Genomic DNA, 6824 nt, shown 5'->3' with positions numbered 1-6824 from the left:
GCCACCAGGGAAGCCTCTATTAACATTTTATAACAATTTTTTAAGCTTAAGTCTGAAATCTCCCAGGAAGTTGTATTCCTACTACCTTGCCTCTAGTATAGCGGAGCACTCAATATTTTTTTTTATTATACCAGCAAAGCAAGTTTATTTGGGAGCAGAAAACAACTGCAATTCAAGACACGCAACTATAGTAAACCACATGCAAATCCAGCAAAGAAAGGAGAAGGAACGTTTTGTTGAGAAGAGAAAGTCGGGAGGGGCTGTTATAAACAAAAAGTCCACTAGAGCAGGGGTCCGCAACCCCCGGGCCATGGACTGGTACTGGTCCATGGCCTGATAGGAACCAGGCCGCACAGCAGGAGGTGAGCGGCGGGCGAGTGAGCCATTCATCCCCATCACCCTCACCACCGCCTGAGCTCCGCCCCCTGTTGGATCAACGTCGGCATTAGATTCTCATAGGAGCACAAACCTGTGAACTGCGCATGCGAGGGATCTAGGCTGCGTGCTCCTTATGAGAATCTAATGCCTGATGATCTGAAGTGGAGCTGAGGCGGCGATGCTAGCGCTGGGGAGCGGCTGCTAATACAGATTATCATTAGCAGAGAGGTTTGACTGCACAGAGACCATAATAAATCAATTGTTTGCAGACTCTTATCAAAACCCTATCAGTGAGTGGCAAGTGACAATTAAGCTGCATCTGGTGGCAGGCTTTAAGTCAGAATTCGACACTTATTTTAGTCCACGCATGGCCTGCCCATTATTTTATTTACCACTTCCATCTGCGCCTCTTTCCTGCACTGCGCACTTGTCTTGGTCACAGTTTTGGTAAGGCCACAAGCTAACCCTAGCCAAAATGGGTAAAAAAACAAATGTTGCCGGAGAGCTTCTTTGAAAAGGGGGACAACCCAATGATGAGAGAGCAGAAGGCTGCCAACAAAAAGAAAGCTGCATTTAAAAGAAAATACCAAGAGTCCTACTTAAATTACAGGTTCATTGCAACAGGTGATTCACATTCTCCAAGCCCACTTTGTATAATATGTGGCAACCAGCTATCCAACGAAACCATGAAACCTTCAAAACTGCTCATCTATCTCAGCTTTCAGAAGAGTTTGAGCATTACTTCCCAACCGCAAAAGAGCCCTGAACTGGGAAAGAATGGATCCACAGCCCATTTGTGAATAAGCCAGGTGAATCGACTTTGTCCGTGCTGGAAGATGATCAACCGCTTGAGATCGCAAATGACGGTGGCCTTAAAAGTATGTTTGAGACAACTTCAAATCTCCGTACATTCTGGATTAAAGTCACGGCGGAATATCCTGAGATTGCCACAAAAGCACTGAAAAGCCTGCTTCCATTTCCATCATCCTATCTTTGTGAAGCAGGGTTTTCTGCAGTGACGGCAACTAAAACGAGATTACAGAGTAGATGGACAGAAGCAACACACTTCAGTGTCACTGTCTCCCATCACCCCCAAACGGGAACATATAGTTGCAGGAAGACAAGCTCAGGGCTCCTACTGATTCTGCATTATGGTGAGTTGTATAATCACTTCATTATATATTACAGTGTAATAATAATAGAAATAAAGTGCACAATAAATGTAATGCTCTTGAATCATCCCGAAACCACCCCCCAGCACCACCACGCCCGGTCCGTGGAAAAATTGCCTTCCACGAAACCGGTCCCTGGTGCCAGAAAGTTTGGGGACCGCTGCACTAGAGGAAACTGGGAGCTCGAAGTATAGTGGCTTTCTTTGTTTTTAGCATCTTTATTGGAGTATAATTGCCCCACAATGCTGTGCCAGTCTCCACTGCACAACAAAGTGAATCAGCCACGTGTATACATATATCCCCAGATCCCCTCCCTCTTGCACCTCCCTCCCACCCTCCTTATCCCACCCCTCTAGGTGGTCACAAAGCACCCAGCTGATCTCCCTGTGCTATGCGGCTGCTTCCCACTAGCTATCTGTTTTACATTTGGTAGTGTATATATGTCCATGCCACTCTCTCACTTCGTCCCAGCTTACCCTTCCCCCTCCCCGTGTCCTCAAGTCCAGTCTCTATGTCTGCATCTTTATTCCTGTCCTGCCCCAAGATTCATCAGAACCTTTTTTTTTTTAGATTCCATATATATGGGAGCACTCAATTATATTTGATGAGTAAATAGGCGTAATCGCATGCATGCATGAATGGATAATCACATTCAAGAAGCAAGCAGACAATACCATTTTCATTACTCTTATCAAATACAATTGATTCAAAGTCACTATGAGGTTCCACTAATGCAAACAAAGAACTGACACGTAACCGTAGTTTTAACACCATTTTCGCTGCAGCTAAGTGGAGTCCTTTCCAACTAGCTTAAGCAAAAATAAGGATTATCATATCGAATTCTAAAGCTACTGAAGTGTCTCATGGACTATAGATTTCACCCCCGACTCTTTGCTAACAAGAATATGTGCCTTGGGGCTTCCCTGGTGGCGCAGTGGTTGAGAGTCCGCCTGCTGATGCAGGGGACGCGGGTTCGTGCCCCGGTCCGGGAAGATCCCACACGCCGCGGAGCGGCTGGGCCCGTGAGCCATGGCCGCTGAGCCTGCGCGTCCGGAGCCTGTGCTCTGCAACGGGAGAGACCACAACAGTGAGAGGCCCGCGTACCAACAACAACAAAAAGAATATGTGCCTCTGGTGAGGGGAGTGTCTGAAAATTCCCATTTCTCTATATACTAGCCAGTATTTGATATTATCATACTTCTAAATTTTTACTAGTCTGATAACTAGGAGATGGTATCCCATTGTTTTAATTTCAATTTCTCTGATTTAATTCACATTACTTGGGATAAATCTTAACATTTATTTCTTGGCAATTCAGATTTCCTCTTGGGGGAATGGCCTATCGTAATCCTTTTTTTTTTCTTTTTTAATTGGGATGTATGTTTTTTCTTATAGATTTCAAGGAGTTCTTCTTCTGTTCTGGATACTGATCCCTTGCCAGATTTAGGCATAGAAATCATATTCTTCCTGTGTGTGACATTTTCTCCCACTTTGTTTAGTGTACCTTTTGTTGAATAAAAGTTTTTGTGAATTTTCAGTAGGTGAGTGTATCAATATTTCTTCTTTATGAGTTGAGCTTTTGTGTTTGTTTGATAGAAATATTTTCCTACACTGAAGTCATAAATATATTCACTTATATTTTCCTCTAAAAGATTTATAATTTTGTTTTTTCACGTGTAGATTTTTAATTCACCTGGAATTTAATTTTGTATAAAGTGGGAAGTTTGAAATAATATGGTTTTACTATATGCTTGCTGTTTTGGAGAGAGGAGAGGAAAAAACCCCTAATTCTGACCTAAATTGCTTAAAGCATTTTTTTGGTCTGGTGGGAGATTTGCATTGCTGGAGATTTGTTATTAACAAATTATTCTCTTTCCAGCATCATCTTGCCATGGGTGCCACAACTTTGAAAGAATTAAATACAAAATCCTTTACTTATTGAGCTAGACAGTAGCTGACAAATTTTTGTTATTGCCTCACAGGTCACTGAGATTTCTTTCAGTTTCCATATTGAATACGCTCCAGCATTCCAAATGTGTGCAAAAGACTTTATCTCCAGAGAATGGAGAAATATACTCCTAAAAGCTCTGGTTCAATTCTTCTTTAATATATAGTGGAGGGGTGCGATTATTCCCTATCTATGTTAATGTCCCCTTTCTTTACATCGAACTTTGACTCTCAATTTAAATGTTTTGCTTAACCTCCCTTTACTGGTCTTTGTCATTTTGCATTGGGAAATCAGTATCTACAAATATTTATTCTGTGGTCAAAAATGGTTCAGGATATCACAGTTCAGATAAGAACATTTTCCTCCCCTCTCCAAACATTTCCTTCTCTCTTCTTTTGCTTTCTGTTCTCCTGCCTACTATTTCTTCCCTTTTTCCCCCCTTCTTAACTTTACCTTGAATTTGTCAAAGGAATGAAAGATAATGTTTTGTCCCAATGGAAGTATAAAGGGTCATATTATGACTGACCTTTTCATATATGAAGAAAAGTTAAACAGTTCTGTTTTATGGTGAACAACGCATCTTCTTTCAAGTGTCAGGCCTAATTTTACATTTACCAAGATGTAATTTACATTTTACCAAAATCTCACATTTTGGTGAAATTCCAAATTTAAAATTATATATTAAAGGTTGGAATGGAGTCAATTAGTCTATTTAAACATCACAGGACCAAGAAAAGTATCTTCACATACACCGACTGCTTAAGACAAATATTATTTGATAGCTTATGGATATCTAACCCACACATGACATATTAATACATAGACAACCGATGTCGACACATACTGTGCCAAATATAGCATCATTCTCCCTTCTCTGTCCTAACCTAAACTGCATCCAAGGCAATTCTTACCTATATTTTATTCATTGACTAAAAGGTAACCATGAAGAAATTAAATTGAAAATTTAAATGTAATTGGCAAATTCTTTAGCACTAACTACTATAGCATTTGTAATACAATTAAAATAGACTAAATTAGTCATATTAGCTCTGCTCTTTCCAAATCTGTGGCATGACTCTTAGGCTATTCACAAACTATCTGCTACTTACCTAAAAGATGTCGGGCAGTTTACATTACTATGAAGTCGTGAGTTCTTCAGTGTTCACTGTTCAAACCTGACTGCAACTTGGGTGTGTTTTCTTACCTTGAGGAGAAAATAAGAGATGGGAAGATGTGATGGACTGTGTTTCCTGTTGAATGCAACCGTGATGTGACTGATTTAACGGGGCTGAGTTAGGCTTCTCTTTGCTATCAGTGGAAAAGGAAAAAGATGTCACCAGAATAGTTCACGTTTATTGAGACCTTACTGGGTTCCAGGCAGTGAATTCTTTCTAAAATGGAAAATTTTGAATGGCATAGGTACTGTTATTAATCTCCCTTATCTAGATGTGGAAACCAAGCTTTAGAGAGGCTAAACACCTTGCCCAAGACCACACGCTGGGAAAACCAGGGGTCACCCCCCAGTCAGTTGACTCCAAAGCCTTTGTGCTTCATCACTGGTTTATAATTGGCGAAAACTTGGAGAAGAGCTTTTAAGATGTCCAACATGTTATTTTAGGGAAGTTAGTCAAGTACATTAAGAGGACTGTTTCTTATACATGAAACAGCTAGCAGCAGAGTAAAAGGAAACATTGGGTTAATTTCCTCTTAAATGAGTGAATGTATATTTACCACCCAGAACAGTGCCTGATACATAGTAGCACTCAATGCATGTAAGCTATGGTACCAGTTATGATTGCAGGTAACAAAACCTGGAAACAATGGCTTAAATGAGTGAGAGTCTTATCTCAGAAGTTAGAAGTCTGGAGATAGGCAGAACTCCCCTGCCAGAAGGGCTCAAGAAAATTCCTAAAGATGGGGCTCCTCTGGCTTCCTGGGCCATCATTCTTAATGGTCACAGGATGGCTGCTGCTCTCCGTCATTGCATACACATTTCAGGCAGAAGGAAGGACAAACAGGGGAAAAAAAGCCTTCATCTCATGAGGTTTTCTCTTTTTACTTGGTAAGTGACTCCTTCCTCAAATATTTCTACCTACCTCTCATTAGATGCCCAGCAGGCTGGAGAAACAAGTATTTCAATACGCTGTTGTATAAAATAAGCTACAAGGATATACTGTACAACATAGAGAATATAGCCAATATTTTATAATAACTGTAAATGAAGTGTAACCTTCAAAAATTGTGAAAACTGTACAGTATTGTACACCTGTAACTTATGTAATACTCTACATCAACTATACCTCAATAAAAACATTTTTTAAATAAAATAAATAAGCTAATATGTGCAGAGCGCTTAGTGCAGTTTCTGGCATATAGTAAGCATTCATTAAGTATTTGCCATAAAGATAAACGTTAACATTTCTGTAACATTTATTGATTTTTCACTCTATGCAAGGCATAGAGTTAGTTCCCACAGAGATGAAAGAATTGGAGGTAAACAGATTAAATCCTATGAATTGAAAACCCTGAAGAGACTGGAGCAATGACCCACAAGTACTATATAGACACTAAATGTTTGCTCCCACAGGTACTATACAGACACTGAATGTTTGTTCCTGCTGTTGCTGAGGTGGTAATGAGGAGTGTACTTTCATTTAGTTACATCTGGAGACTGAAGAATGGGGAGCCATAAATCCATATTCAACTTAAAGGTTTGATTTGAGCACTAGAAAGAGATTTAATAGTAATGGCCCATGAATCTGGAGGTAAGTTGGGAGGCCAATGAAAAATAAGTTAAAATAATGTGGGCACACAGCTCCTAGGGCTAATGTGGTACTCAGAGCTCACATTAAGAGCTAATGAGGAGAGGGGTCAAAATGGAGGAATAAGAGGACGTGCAGTTCACCTCTCCCCACAAGTACATCAAGAATACATCTACAGGGCTTCCCTGGTGGCACAGTGGTTGAGAGTCCGCCTGCTGATGCAGGGGACACCGGTTCATGCCCCGGTCCGGGAAGATCCCACATGCCGCGGAGCGGCTGGGCCTGTGAGCCATGGCCGCTGAGCCTGCACGTCCCGAGCCTGTGCTCCGCAACGGGAGAGGCCACAACAGTGAGAGGCCCACGTACTGCAAAAAACAAAACAAAACAAAAAAGAACATCTACAGGGACTTCCCTGGTGGTCCAGTGGTTAGGACTCCAAGCTTCCACTGCAGGGGGTGTGGGTTCCTTCCCTGGTTAGGGAACTAAGATCCCACATGCTGCACATGGCTCGGCCCCCAAAAAAAGGGAAGAAAAAAGAAATCTACAAATGGAACAATTCGCACA

Source organism: Lipotes vexillifer, unplaced genomic scaffold (genome assembly GCF_000442215.2).
Source record: "Lipotes vexillifer unplaced genomic scaffold, Lipotes_vexillifer_v1.1 scaffold79, whole genome shotgun sequence".
NCBI classification, from domain to species: Eukaryota; Metazoa; Chordata; class Mammalia; order Artiodactyla; family Lipotidae; genus Lipotes; species Lipotes vexillifer.
The sequence above is the reverse complement of the archived record's forward strand: the minus strand, read 5'-3'. Positions refer to the sequence as shown.